At 44.3% G+C, this 15,745-nt stretch overlaps 1 protein-coding gene across 3 annotated transcripts in view; it reads left to right on the top strand.

Annotated features, from left to right (window-relative positions):
* LOC141192955 (neutral amino acid uniporter 4-like) overlaps positions 1-15,745 on the top strand; it is a 271,000-nt gene that overhangs the window by 232,052 nt on the left and 23,203 nt on the right. Inside the window, exon 11 of one of the 3 annotated variants that reach the window (XR_012266281.1) lies at positions 4,384-5,556. The exons of the other annotated variants lie outside the window; for them this stretch is intronic. The gene's annotated coding sequence lies outside the window, so the exon portion shown is untranslated. The remainder of the gene's footprint in view (positions 1-4,383; positions 5,557-15,745) is intronic. 3 annotated transcript variants of the gene reach the window in all.

The raw sequence follows: 15,745 nt of genomic DNA, 5'->3' as shown, positions 1-15,745 counted from the left end.
AATTAGCACTAAATAAAGAAGCTTATATCTCTGGAACTGTATGGCGGATTTAAGAAAAGCAAAATTGAAAATATTCAGGGAGCAGCAGGAATAAAATAAGAGCAAAATGTGGCCACTTTTGACCTGGTGGTAGGTCCTTTTTAAGCACTTTCATACTTTTAGATTCTTGTTACTTGTTACTACTTTGGACAATATTCCAATGTCAAACTTTCAGCTGAGGATTTGCTTTCCATATTTGAGTTATTTTACACTTTTGGGTTTCTGCTTCTGAAAATCGGCTTAAAACCTTTTATCGGCTACATCTCAGATGCTGGAAATATTGGACTATATTGCTGCCAAGCCCCATGTGCAAGCAGATAAGTAGATGAAAATTATAAGGAAACCTAGTCCAGGAGGAATTAACAGATATCTAAAGGAACACCTTTTTCATAGATTTTCCGATGAGAATTTTTTTGGCATCATCTTCGTAGCGGAAAATTGTGTTTGTAACACAAACATTATTTACAGATTGGACAGATAACACCTCGCTTCCACCAATTGATATAATAAAAGTTATAATTTACTTATTTATCCATTAGAAAATGTCACAACTGTTGTCGGATTACCCAGGGCAAGGTGCTCCTTCCCCGTCCCTAATGCTAGGGGCACCCTAGCTATCCCTGCTCCCCTGATTACTTCTGATGGTGAAGATGCCGGGGTCCCGTATCTTGCTGAACTCCTGAATCAACCCTATAGCTGTCCCTCTCCCCCACCCAGGAAAGTGGGGAGTAATAGTGTATGTACAGTACAGACCAAAAGTTTGGACACACCTTCTCATTTAAAGATTTTTCTGTATTTTCTTGACTATGAAAATTGTACATTCACACTGAAGGCATCAAAACTATGAATTAACACATGTGGAATTATATACTTAACAAAAAAGTGTGAAACAACTGAAAATATGTCTTATATTCTAGGTTCTTCAAACTAGGTTCTTCTTCTTGAAGCTCATCAAGAGAAAATGCCAAGAGTGTGCAAAGCAGTCATCAAAGCAAAAGGTGGCTACTTTGAAGAACCTAGAATATAAGACATATTTTCAGTTGTTTCACACTTTTTTGTTAAGTATATAATTCCACATGTGTTATTTCATAGTTTTGATGCCTTCAGTGTGAATGTACAATTTTCATAGTCATGAAAATACAGAAAAATCTTTAAATGAGAAGGTGTGTCCAAACTTTTGGTCTGTACTGTGTATGCACAAACTAGACTAACAAGGAAGGACGTACAGTGATAAATGCACTCACAGACAACACCGAGGAACACCGGGGAGAAAAGGAAGGAAAACCAAATAGGAGAGGATAAGGATTTGCACAGAGCCGAAACACCAAGCAACAGTCACAGATTAACACTCAAAACGCCTCTACCAAAAACAACCGACACCTCCACTCCACACCAGGCATTACAAGACTAACTCTGGCAATCCAGATTGCCAGAGTCAAGTGTATATAGGACAGGGGAGTGGCCAATACTGAACAGCTGAGATCATCCAAGCAACAACTACTGACCAGCAACATGCTTGCCGCTCGATGATCGCTAAATAGCCTGTTTACACAGGCAGACCAAGCTTCAAGTTTTGTTTCTCGGTTGCGCAAGTCCGATTTTCACAGGACGATGCACTGCTGAAAACGATGATCTTTTGTGCAAACCAAATAGATAATTTCACCCAACGATCGATCTATTTGCTCATTCCTTGGGTGATCGGTAAGCTGTTTTAGACTGCAGGATTTTTGTTCCTAGAAACAATTCGTTCATTGTAAATCAACCTTTTAGAAAGGGCAATTTTATTCCCTGTTTACAATGGTAAAGACTAGAGCGTTGTCTGAGCAGTGCAGAAATGCTGTTATAGTACAAGGCTATTGGTCGAGAACCTTCCCCAAACATGATGGGCATTGATGAAAGTGGGTTTGAAATGTGGCTAAAAGAACAAGGCTGAGCTGTATACATCTGGAGTGATGAGTTAATGCTATGATATTATTCCAAGATGCATGGATGATACTGATTGATGATGTTTAGACATCTTGAAGGGCTTATACCAAGTCAGTAAGTCAACCCGTATCTTAAAGATAAGTCATAACTTGCTGATCAGTGTGGTCGAGTTGGACCAGTGGATCGGTGGTCGAGCATGGAAAGGACCCTGCTTGCTCCACCATCCCTATAGAGAATGAGTGCAGCATTGGTGCTTATGCTTGACCGCCACTCCATTCAGTGGAGCCCCATTGTTAGAATCAGTGGGGGGTCCCATTGGTGAGTAATCATTTAATAACTTGGTACCACCTTTGATCTTAAGTTATTTTTGTTCATTGTATATAAGATCGGCTTATGTTACTTGAGAAAGTGTTAAGAGTTAATTCGACTTTGGGTTAGTGTTTAGCTTTCAGTGCCACCTCTTATTTTTTTTTGTATCTTAATGTTTAGTATTGGAAGAGGACACTATTATTAATCTTATGATGCAATGCTGTGAAGGTGGCATAACACCTTCGTTTATTAAGTCATTGTCCTCTCGTAGAAAATTAGCAGCTGTGAATTAATCTTACGGCTTTTATCTCTTCCACTGGTGCAGAAAATGCAACAAATGAGGCTGGTAATGTCATCTAACATGTCTACACCCAGAGAAAGGAAAAATGGACGTTAGTCGGTAAATCTTTTTTTTTCCAGACTCCTGGTTTGTGTCAACCTAATTCAACTTTTAAAACTGCTGGTATCGAGGGCACCGTTGTATGGTGCCTATCAAAAGAAGAGACAGCTCAAGTCAACACTTTTTCATTCCTGTTCTTGTTCAGTGGCTGGTATTCACATATCCAAATAATGTGCACTGTGTACAGTACCTAATGTTGAGTGACCAATTGTCATCTTTTTCCATTCTGCATCTCTCCAAAAATATCAGTTAATTGACATATTTAATTACATAGTTAAAACGGTAGAAAAAAAAAGACAAATATTCATCAAGCTCAAGCAATGGATGGGAAATGATACAGAGAACGGAGTATATGTACAGCTACAATGTATGATCCAAGCTGCCCAAAAGAGCTAGTATTTCCCTCCTGATCCCAATTCCCCGTATACTGGACCAATAAAAGATCTTTAAACATTTACATAATTGCTTAATTTATTTGTAAAGAGGTTGTCCACTACTTTTACATTCATGGCCTATTCCTAGGATAGGTCATCAATGTCTGATCGGCCCGGGTCCGACACCACAAATGAGCTGTTATCGGTGGTGGCGGCCGGAAGTACTTGCTTGCGGAGCTGGCAGTCTTCTTGTGGTGGCCAGGGCTTGTTACTGCATATCTGCCTCCTATTGATTTGAACAGGAGGCGGATGTGAAGTAACACGCCTCGGCCACTACAAGTAGATGGAGCATCTTGGCAAGTGAGTACTTCCTGGTGGCGGCCGCCACCACCGGTAACAGCTGATCGGCGTGGGTGGCGGGTGTGGGACCCCAGCCGATCAGACATTGATGATCTATCCAAAGGATAGGCCTTCAATGTAAAAGTAGTGGACAACCTCTTTAAAAAGCATCTAAGCCTTTTTGGAAAACATCACCTGTCCCCACTGTGACTGGCTCTTGAGGTAGATTATTCCGCAAATATATAGTGGTGAAGAAAACTTGTCTCCTCTGGAGATTGAGCCTTTCTGTCTCCTCTGGAGATTGAGCCTTTCTGTCTCCTCTGGAGATTGAGCCTTTCTGTCTCCTCTGGAGATTGAGCCTTTCTGTCTCCTCTGCAGATTGAGCCTTTCTGTCTCCTCTGCAGATTGAGCCTTTCTGTCTCCTCTGCAGATTGAGCCTTTCTGTCTCCTCTGCAGATTGAGCCTTTCTGTCTCCTCTGCAGATTGAGCCTTTCTGTCTCCTCTGCAGATTGAGCCTTTCTGTCTCCTCTGCAGATTGAGCCTTTCTGTCTCCTCTGCAGATTGAGCCTTTCTGTCTCCTCTGCAGATTGAGCCTTTCTGTCTCCTCTGCAGATTGAGCCTTTCTGTCTCCTCTGCAGATTGAGCCTTTCTGTCTCCTCTGCAGATTGAGCCTTTCTGTCTCCTCTGCAGATTGAGCCTTTCTGTCTCCTCTGCAGATTGAGCCTTTCTGTCTCCTCTGCAGATTGAGCCTTTCTGTCTCCAGACGAAAGGAGTTCTCCTTGTCTTTTGATAGGGTTTCACATGATCGAGCTTCTCACCATACTTTTTGTATGGGCTATTTATGTACGTGTAGAAGTTCATCATGTCCCCGTTAGACATTTCTTCTCAAGACTGAATTAAAGTAAATATTTTAATCTTTTGTTTTTCATCCTAACCAAGATCCTCCATGCCTCTGATCAGTTTTTTGTCTCTTCTTTGTGCTTTTTCAAACTCCAGGTCATCTCTTCTGTGAACTGGTGCCCAGAACTGAACTGCATTTTCCAGATGGGGATGCAATAAAGCTTTGTAAAGTGATCGTGTTACGTCCCTCCCCACGAGTCCATTCCTCTTTTATTACATGACAATATCCTGCTGGCCTTAGAAACCGCTGCTTGACATTTCATGCTATTATTTACATTGTGAATTATTTACAAACACACCCAGATCCTTCTCTACAAGTGACTCTCCTAGTTTTACTCCCCCAGCTAACTGGGAAGGTTCTCATCAAAAGCCTCCTCCCTTCTGTCCATCTTATTTGCATGCTTGGTCAGATTACGGCAGCACGTTAAGTCCTGGGACTGGCACTACGTTTCTCCCATCACTGCCTCTGCAGGTGAAAAGTGGTATTACATGCTAGTTTTTTCAAATTAATGGCTGATCCTGTAATACATTCATGGGCTGGATCTGTCAAAACTGAGCCACTTCTTGTTAGTGGCTCGCTGCTCAGTCTAGTAGGGGTCGTCCCCTTTATGATGTCCACGTGCCATATTAGGGGCTATTAATACAACTCTACCCCTGCTTTTGTTGTAGAGATCCAGACCACCAAGTGACTCGGGGATATTTTTTTGTACTTTGTTAGTTGGATTTTACAATCTTCGTATGCCGGGATTTGGCTGCATACATTTTTTGTTGGCTTCTTAGTTTATTTGTGGGAATGTTTTCTGCTCTCAGCCACTTACATAGAAATGAGAATATTTTCCTTAATGAATACACATTAGAGGATTCAGCTTTCATTACAACTTTTTGGCCACTTTAAGTTTCCAGTCCCTATCTGCCAAAATGTCCCCCTGCCCTCCCACAATGAAGAGTGGGAATGAAGAAGTCAATATTCTCCGACATACTCTATTACCATAATTACATTACTCATTTCATGTCTGCACATACACATTAGCGGCGCTCAGTGCCAGGCACGAGTGCTAATAGCAAAATGCAAATATCCAAGCTCATTGTCTTAGTTTTACATTTACAAGTCAGGGAATAAAACACAGTGGTAATTAGTTTGGAAAAGCAACCTCCAATTATTTTTCAATTTTTTTCCCCTTATTTTCCATCAATATGCATATTGGACAGTAATGCAAGACGCTAAGAAGAGTCATTTAGTCCATAGCAGGAGCCTAAGCAGAAAAACAGGTGATTTCAGGACAACAAACAAGTTACCGAGAATTTAAATCTCACATACGTGTCTTAGCTGATAAATACTTTGTCTGCGCTTAAACACAATTTATTTATTTTACTCACTTATATAGTGCTGTTAATTCCACAGCGCTTTACAGACAATTCTACAGTTTACATATAGAAATAATTAACAAATATGTGAGTGTGAGATGATTTGTAAATATTGATCCTGAGTTACCTCCTGTATTATACTCCAGAGCTGCACTCACTATTCTGCTGGTGCAGTCACTGTGTACATACATTACATTACTGATCCTGTACTGATCCTGAGTTACCTCCTGTATTATACTCCAGAGCTGCCCTCACTATTCTGCTGGTGCAGTCACTGTGTACATACATTACATTACTGATCCTGTACTGATCCTGAGTTACATCCTGTATTATACTCCAGAGCTGCACTCACTAGTCTGCTGGTGCAGTCACTGTGTACATACATTACATTACTGATCCTGTACTGATCCTGAGTTACATCCTGTATTATACTCCAGAGCTACACTCACTATTCTGCTGGTGCAGTCATTGTGCACATACATTACATTACTGATCCTGAGTTACATCCTGTATTATACCCCAGAGCTGCACTCACTATTCTGCTTGTGCAGTCACTGTACATACATTACACTACTGATCCTGTACTGATCCTGAGTTACATCCTGTATTATACTCCAGAGCTGCACTCACTATTCTGCTGGTGCAGTCACTGTGTACATACATTACATTACTGATCCTGTACTGATCCTGAGTTACATCCTGTATTATACTCCAGAGCTGCACTCACTATTCTGCTGGTGGAGTCACTGTGTACATACATTACATTACTGATCCTGTACTGATCCTGAGTTACATCCTGTATTATACTCTAGAGCTGCACTCACTATTCTGCTGGTGCAGTCACTGTGTACATACTTTACATTACTGATCCTGAGTTACATCCTGTATTATACTCCAGAGCTGCACTCACTATTCTGCTGGTGCAGTCACTGTGTACATATATTACATTACTGATCCTATACTGATCCTGAGATACATCCTGTATTATACTCCAGGCTGCACTCACTATTCAGCTGGTGCAGTCACTGTGTACATACATTACATTACTGATCCTGAGTTACATCCTGTATTATACTCCAGAGCTGCACTCACTATTCTGCTGGTGCAGTCACTGTGTACATACATTACATTACTGATCCTGAGTTACATCCTGTATTATACTCCAGAGCTGCACTCACTATTCTGCTGGTGCAGTCACTGTGTACATACATTACTGATCCTGAGTTACATCCTGTATTATACTCCAGAGCTGCACTCACTATTCTGCTGGTGCAGTCACTGTGTACATACATTACATTACTGATCCTGAGTTACATCCTGTATTATACTCCAGAGCTGCACTCACTATTCTGCTGGTGCAGTCACTGTGTATATACATTACATTACTGATCCTGAGTTACATCCTGTATTATACTCCAGAGCTGCACTCACTATTCTGCTGGTGCAGTCACTGTGTACATACATTACATTACTGATCCTGAGTTATATCCTGTATTATACTCCAGAGCTGCACTCACTATTCTGCTGGTGCAGTCACTGTGTACATACATTACATTACTGATCCTGTACTGATCCTGAGTTACATCCTGTATTATACTCCAGAGCTGCACTCACTATTCTGCTGGTGCAGTCACTGTGTACATATATTACATTACTGATCCTGAGTTACATCCTGTATTATACTCCAGAGCTGCACTCACTATTCTGCTGGTGCAGTCACTGTGTACATACATTACATTACTGATCCTGTACTGATCCTGAGTTACATCCTGTATTATACTCCAGAGCTGCATTCACTATTCTGCTGGTGGAGTCACTGTGTACATACATTACATTACTGATCCTGAGTTACATCCTGTATTATACTCCAGAGCTGCACTCACTATTCTGCTGGTGCAGTCACTGTGTACATACATTACATTACTGATCCTGTACTGATCCTGAGTTACCTCCTGTATTATACTCCAGAGCTGCCCTCACTATTCTGCTGGTGCAGTCACTGTGTACATACATTACATTACTGATCCTGTACTGATCCTGAGTTACATCCTGTATTATACTCCAGAGCTGCACTCACTAGTCTGCTGGTGCAGTCACTGTGTACATACATTACATTACTGATCCTGTACTGATCCTGAGTTACATCCTGTATTATACTCCAGAGCTACACTCACTATTCTGCTGGTGCAGTCATTGTGCACATACATTACATTACTGATCCTGAGTTACATCCTGTATTATACCCCAGAGCTGCACTCACTATTCTGCTTGTGCAGTCACTGTACATACATTACACTACTGATCCTGTACTGATCCTGAGTTACATCCTGTATTATACTCCAGAGCTGCACTCACTATTCTGCTGGTGCAGTCACTGTGTACATACATTACATTACTGATCCTGTACTGATCCTGAGTTACATCCTGTATTATACTCCAGAGCTGCACTCACTATTCTGCTGGTGGAGTCACTGTGTACATACATTACATTACTGATCCTGTACTGATCCTGAGTTACATCCTGTATTATACTCTAGAGCTGCACTCACTATTCTGCTGGTGCAGTCACTGTGTACATACTTTACATTACTGATCCTGAGTTACATCCTGTATTATACTCCAGAGCTGCACTCACTATTCTGCTGGTGCAGTCACTGTGTACATATATTACATTACTGATCCTATACTGATCCTGAGATACATCCTGTATTATACTCCAGGCTGCACTCACTATTCAGCTGGTGCAGTCACTGTGTACATACATTACATTACTGATCCTGAGTTACATCCTGTATTATACTCCAGAGCTGCACTCACTATTCTGCTGGTGCAGTCACTGTGTACATACATTACATTACTGATCCTGAGTTACATCCTGTATTATACTCCAGAGCTGCACTCACTATTCTGCTGGTGCAGTCACTGTGTACATACATTACTGATCCTGAGTTACATCCTGTATTATACTCCAGAGCTGCACTCACTATTCTGCTGGTGCAGTCACTGTGTACATACATTACATTACTGATCCTGAGTTACATCCTGTATTATACTCCAGAGCTGCACTCACTATTCTGCTGGTGCAGTCACTGTGTATATACATTACATTACTGATCCTGAGTTACATCCTGTATTATACTCCAGAGCTGCACTCACTATTCTGCTGGTGCAGTCACTGTGTACATACATTACATTACTGATCCTGAGTTATATCCTGTATTATACTCCAGAGCTGCACTCACTATTCTGCTGGTGCAGTCACTGTGTACATACATTACATTACTGATCCTGTACTGATCCTGAGTTACATCCTGTATTATACTCCAGAGCTGCACTCACTATTCTGCTGGTGCAGTCACTGTGTACATATATTACATTACTGATCCTGAGTTACATCCTGTATTATACTCCAGAGCTGCACTCACTATTCTGCTGGTGCAGTCACTGTGTACATACATTACATTACTGATCCTGTACTGATCCTGAGTTACATCCTGTATTATACTCCAGAGCTGCATTCACTATTCTGCTGGTGGAGTCACTGTGTACATACATTACATTACTGATCCTGAGTTACATCCTGTATTATACTCCAGAGCTGCACTCACTATTCTGCTGGTGCAGTCACTGTGTACATACATTACATTACTGATCCTGAGTTACATCCTGTATTATACTCCAGAGCTGCACTCACTATTCTGCTGGTGCAGTCACTGTGTATATACATTACATTACTGATCCTGAGTTACATCCTGTATTATACTCCAGAGCTGCACTCACTATTCTGCTGGTGCAGTCACTGTGTACATACATTACATTACTGATCCTGAGTTATATCCTGTATTATACTCCAGAGCTGCACTCACTATTCTGCTGGTGCAGTCACTGTGTACATACATTACATTACTGATCCTGAGTTACATCCTGTATTATACTCCAGAGCTGCACTCACTATTCTGCTGGTGCAGTCACTGTGTATATACATTACATTACTGATCCTGAGTTACATCCTGTATTATACTCCAGAGCTGCACTCACTATTCTGCTGGTGCAGTCACTGTGTATATACATTACATTACTGATCCTGAGTTACATCCTGTATTATACTCCAGAGCTGCACTCACTATTCTGCTGGTGCAGTCACTGTGTACATACATTACATTACTGATCCTGAGTTACATCCTGTATTATACTCCAGAGCTGCAGTCACTATTCTGCTGGTGCAGTCACTGTGTACATACATTACATTACTGATCCTGTACTGATCCTGAGTTCCATCCTGTATTATACTCCAGAGCTGCACTCACTATTCTGCTGGTGCAGTCACTGTGTACATACATTACATTACTTAGGCTGTGTGCCCACGATGTATTTTTTAAGCGTTTCCGCAGCGGCAAAAACACTGCAGAAACGCTTAAAAAAACGCTTGGTAGAAGGCCTGCCATGTTCCCCAATGATAACCCGCATGTGCTGTGCACATGCTGCGGAAATTTCCGCTGCGGATTATCATTGCGGAAAAAAACACATTTTTTGCGGAAGTGCTACGTTTTCTCCGCCATTGGCTTACATTAGATCGCATGGATTACGCATCACTGTATATGTAGGTGCGCATTCCATGCTTTCTAATATGCGGATGGTACCCGGGTGTGGAGGACAGGAGACTCTCCTCCGGACCTGGGTACCATAGAACCTGTAAAAAAAAAAAAAAGAATAAAATAAATATATACTTACCTTCTGGCGGCCCACGGTGCGCTCCTCCTCACATGCCGGCAGATCGCGATGGAATGAAGGACCTGCGCTGACGTCATGTGACGGGTCAAGCGACGCTGACGTCGGTAGGTCCTTCAGTGTACTGCTGCCGGCAAGGGAGAACGGAGGGAAGCAAGACACCGGGGGCCATCGGAAGGTAAGTATAGATTTATTTTTTATTTTTTACCATTCTTTTGGTCACACTATATAAATCCATGCTGTTTGCATGGATTTATATAGTGTGACCAAGTTGTCAAGCACTTACCAAGTGATGCTAAAATTGCTTGGAAAGCGCTTGTCAACCCGCATGCGGAAATGAAAGTGAAGAACGCTTCACATCCGCATGTCCCTGGCAGGAAAACGCATGTACAATCCGCATGCGTTTTTTTTCTGCCAGGGAGATGCAGAAACGCTCAGCAAAAAATCCTGAGCATTTCTGCACCGTGGGCACATAGCCTTATCCTGTACTGACCCTGAGTTACATCCTGTATTATACTCCAGAGCTGTACTCACTATTCTGCCTTCTCCCTCTGTATAACCACTGTAGGAGCTGTAGTTCCCAGTGACCGCAGCATCTAAGGGTTTACACTGTGTGGTTGGGAGTTGTCACTGATCTGTGCAGGATCCTGGCTGTACGTTATTAGTACTGACCACCACCACAATGTGAACTGCGGCCTGTTATAGGACCTGACCTCTCTCCTGATTTGAATGGTTTTTACATACTTGACCTTGTGAGTTTACACTGTGTGCAGAATTATTAGGCAAGTTGTATTTTAGAGGATTATTTTTATTATTTATCAACAACTATGTTCTCAATCAACCCAAAATACTCAAATATCCAAGCTTAATATTTTTGGAAGTTGGAGTGTTTTTTTTTTAGATTTGGCTATCTTAGGAGGATATCTGTTTGTGCAGGTAACTATTACTGTGCAGAATTATTAGGCAACTTAATAAAAACCAAATATAATCCCATCTCACTTGTTTATTTTCACCAGGTAAACCAATATCAGTGCACAAAATTTAGAAATAAACATTTCTGACATGCAAAAACAAAAACCAAAAAAATTAGTGATCAGTATAGCCACCTTTCTTTATGATGACACTCAACAGTCTTCCATCCATAGATTCTGTCAGTTGCTTGATCTGTTTTCGATCAACATTGCGTGCAGCAGCCACCACAGCCTCCCAGACACTGTTCCGAGAGGTGTACTGTTTTGCCTCCCTGTAGATCTCACATTTTATGATGGACCACAGGTTCTCTATGGGGTTCCGATCAGGTGAACAAGGGGGCCATGTCATTATTTTTTCTTCTTTTAGACCTTTACTGGCCAGCCACGCTGTGGAGTAGTTGGATGCATGTGATGGCGCATTGTCCTGCATGAAAATCATGTTTTTCTTGAACGATACCGACTTCTTCCTGTACCACTGCTTGAAGAAGTTGTCTTCCAGAAACTGGCAGTAGGTCTGGGAGTTGAACTTCACTCCATCCTCAACCCGAAAAGTTCCCACAAGTTCATCTTTGATGATACCAGCCCATACCAGTACCCCACCTCCACCTTACTGGCGTCTGAGTCGGAGCGGAGCTCTCTGTCCTTTACTGATCCAGCCTCTGGCCCATCCATCTGGCCCATCAATAGTGACTCTCATTTCATAAATCCATAAAACCTTTGAAAAATCAGTCTTAAGATATCTCTTGGCCCATTCTTGACGTTTTATCTTTTGTTTCTTGTTCAAAGGTGGTCGTTTTTCAGCCTTCCTTACCTTGGCCATGTCCCTGAGTATCGCACACCTTGTGCTTTTTGATACTCCAGTAACGTTGCAGCTCTGAAATATGACAAAACTGGTGGCGAATGGCATCTTGGCAGCTTCACGCTTGATTTTCCTCAATTCATGGGCAGTTATTTTGCGCCTTTTTTGGCCAACATGCTTCTTGCGACCCTGTTGGCTATTTGCCATGAAACGCTTGATTGTTCGGTGATCACGCTTCAAAAGTTTGGAAATTTCAAGACTGCTGCATCCCTCTGCAAGACATCTCACAATTTTGGACTTTTCAGAGCTCGTCAAATCTCTCTTCTGACCCATTTTGCCAAAGGAAAGGAAGTTGCCTAATAATTAAGCACACCTTATATAGGGTGTTGATGTCATTAGTCAACACCTCTCCTCATTACAGAGATGCACATCACCAGATTTACTTAATTGGTAGTTGGCTCTCAAGCCTATGCAGCTTGGAGTAGGACGACATGTATAAAAAGTATCATGTGATCAAAATACTCATTTGCCTAATAATTCGGAACACAGTGTATTCTTTCATGACCAGGAGGAGTAGAGCGGCGCAGTGATCTCTGAGCAGGATGCTCCAGGCTGGTTATATAACGGGGCAGCAATCAGTGATGCCAGATGTGTGTGCGCACGGACACTGCTGGCTGTCAGGATCACGCTGCACACCGCGGTGTCAGATCACTCAGCCGCTCCACCACCACTACACGATTAGCTGCAATAATTCACACGTCCCATCCCTGTGATGGTGGCTCGCTTTCTGCACCGTGGAAGCCTTGGCAGGCCGGTGTCCTGCCGTCTGCTCCTGTGTTATCACAGCCAAGCGCGGAGAATGTCATTCAGAGGTTAAATGGAAATCCAATTATCAAACCATAGCGGCTGTAAGCTTCCGACTCCGGGACTCTCAAGACGTCACCGCGGAAGGTTTCTTCTACTTCAAGAGAAGTTCTTAAAATGACTCGTCTTATCGGCATCTTATCGTAGCATTGTATATTTACTGTCTAATTAAAGGGGTTGCCCAGAACTTAGATACTGCTGGCCTATCATTAGGATAGATCATCAATGACTAATCGATGGGGCTCGTTCACCCCGCACCCCCACCAATCCGCTGTTTACAGCTCCCAGAGAAGCCGGATGTGCAGCAGGACAGCACAGCGCCATATACTATGAAGTGGCCGCTGTTATGCACACGCCCGGGCTAAGCGGCGTGTGCGTGTGATTGTAGTGATTCCACTGGACCGTGCCGGAGAGTGAATGCCTGGAGGGGCGTGACTAAGTATTCACCCGATCCGACCAGGGTCGCACGACGGCATACGACGCCAGTGCACCAAGGAGGAACCGAGCAGAGGGACCAGGTGCTACTCCAGGACAGACCCCGGACACGGCTGTTGACCCACACAGGGGAATACAGGAACAGGCTGGCACACAGACTGGTATGCAGGCAGGCGGGTATGCAGGCAGGGGGGTAAAGGCAAGCACAGCTAGAGTGCAGACAGGGAGGCACTAGCAGGTAGGAACACAGGCGGGATAGGACCCAGTACACACCGGGACTCAGGAACAATACAGGCAGAGGGTTACAGGCAAGCACAGCTAGAGTGCCGACAAGGCTGAGCAGGGAGGACAGGGCTCTGTTCACACGGAACAGACAGGAAGGGAAAGACAGAGCCAGATACTCACACAGTACTTGCAGAGACAATAAGCAGGAGTTAGGTACGAGTTCAGACTCTGCAGAAAAAGGAAGGGAACGGACATAGAGGCAAAACAGGTAAAGGACAGGAGAGAGTTCAGACTGGAACTGAGTGTACGGAGGAGACCGACACTGCAGAGGGATACAGGAGCGGGTCTGGGAATACGGCCCCCAGAGAGGCGGAACGAACAGGCAAGGAGCGTGTTCAGACAGGACAGACCAGACGCAGGAGCGGGTCTAGGAAATCGGCCACTAGAAGGCGGAACGAACAGGCAAGGAGCGTGTTCAGACAGGACAGACCAGACACAGGAGCGGGTCTAGGAAATCGGCCACTAGAAGGCGAGAGGAACAGGCTAGGAGCGTGTTCAGACAGGACAGACAAGAGAACACAGAAAGGAGTCAGTTCAGACACGGGAGCTGAAACCGCAAAGCAGGAGACATACAGGACTCAGTTCAGACACGGGAGCTGATACCGCAAAGCAGGAGACATACAGGACTCAGTTCAGACACGGGAGCTGATACCGCAAAGCAGGAGACATACAGGACTCAGTTCAGACACGGGAACTGATACAAAAAGCAGGAGACAAGAGACGGGACCTGGCACCTTCAGAGTGCAAGCACACACTGAAGGAAACACTATGCACAGGCAGGGATAGAAGGGAGCTGCAGAGCTATATACCAAGTGACAGACAGCAATAGGCTGAGGACGCACAAGGGGTGTGACCCACAGCAGGTACAAAAGGCAGGAAGTGATCGGGCGCCGCCCTTAAGCAGCAGAAACAGACACAAACAGACAGCATGGAGGGAAGCCAGAGAGACATTCTGGACAGGAGATCAAGTGCGCCCTCTTGCACAGTGGGAGATGGACCACCATGCAAGGACGCCGCCAGGTATGTTACAGTACCTCCCCCCTTACGCCCCCTCTTCTTCAGGCCTGCCAGAATCTTCCGCAGGGAATTCGAGGGCCAGTCGTTCACTGGGTTGGAGGGGGACAGAGACTTAAGGGTAATCTCTGCTTCGAGGTACATCTTGTCAAGCTCACAGGAAGAAATAGACGGGTTATCAGGTACATAATGAGGAAAAGTCACTGTCTCTTTGTTATCTGGTGGTATCCCGGAGGATTCAGGAAACAACTGGAGGTCCTCCGCCGGGTCAGAAGAGTGCAGAGGCTCAGAGAAAACAACTGCTTCAGAGTACACTAGGTCGGACTCACTGGAGGAAGCAGGCGAGGTATCGGGTACCGAGTATAGGAAAGTCTCTGTCCATTCACCACCAGGTGGCACCCCGAAGGGTTCTGGAGACAGCTGGCGGTCCTCCGCCTGGTCAGAGGGGTGTAGAGACTCACGGGTAACCTCTGCTTCAGAGTACACTAGGTCGGACTCACTGGAGGAAGCAGGCGAGGTATCGGGTACCGAGTATAGGAAAGTCTCTGTCCATTCACCACCAGGTGGCACCCCGAAGGGTTCTGGAGACAGCTGGCGGTCCTCCGCCTGGTCAGAGGGGTGTAGAGACTCACGGGTAACCTCTGCTTCAGAGTACACTAGGTCGGACTCACTGGACGAAGCAAGCGAGGTATCAGATCCAGGATATAGGAAAGTCTCTGTCCATTCACCACCAGGTGGCACCCCGAAGGATTCTGAACACAACTGGAGGTCCTCCGCCTGGTCGGAGGGGTGTAGAGACTCAGGAGTAACCTCTGCTTCGGAGTACACTAAGTTGGACTCACTGGACGAAGCGAGCGAGGTATCAGGTACAGAGTATAGGAGAGTCTCTGTCCTTTCGCTACCAGGTAGCACCCCGAAGGGTTCAGGAGACAACCGGAGATCCTCCGCCTGGTCGGAGGGGTGTAGAGACTCGGAGGTAACTACCACTTTGGGGTAC

The sequence above is a fragment of the Phyllobates terribilis genome, unplaced genomic scaffold, assembly GCF_046119375.1.
Source record: "Phyllobates terribilis strain yellow unplaced genomic scaffold, ASM4611937v1 Scaffold_2__4_contigs__length_985480577, whole genome shotgun sequence".
In the NCBI taxonomy this organism is placed as follows: domain Eukaryota; kingdom Metazoa; phylum Chordata; class Amphibia; order Anura; family Dendrobatidae; genus Phyllobates; species Phyllobates terribilis.
The sequence above is the reverse complement of the archived record's forward strand: the minus strand, read 5'-3'. Positions and strand labels throughout refer to the sequence as shown.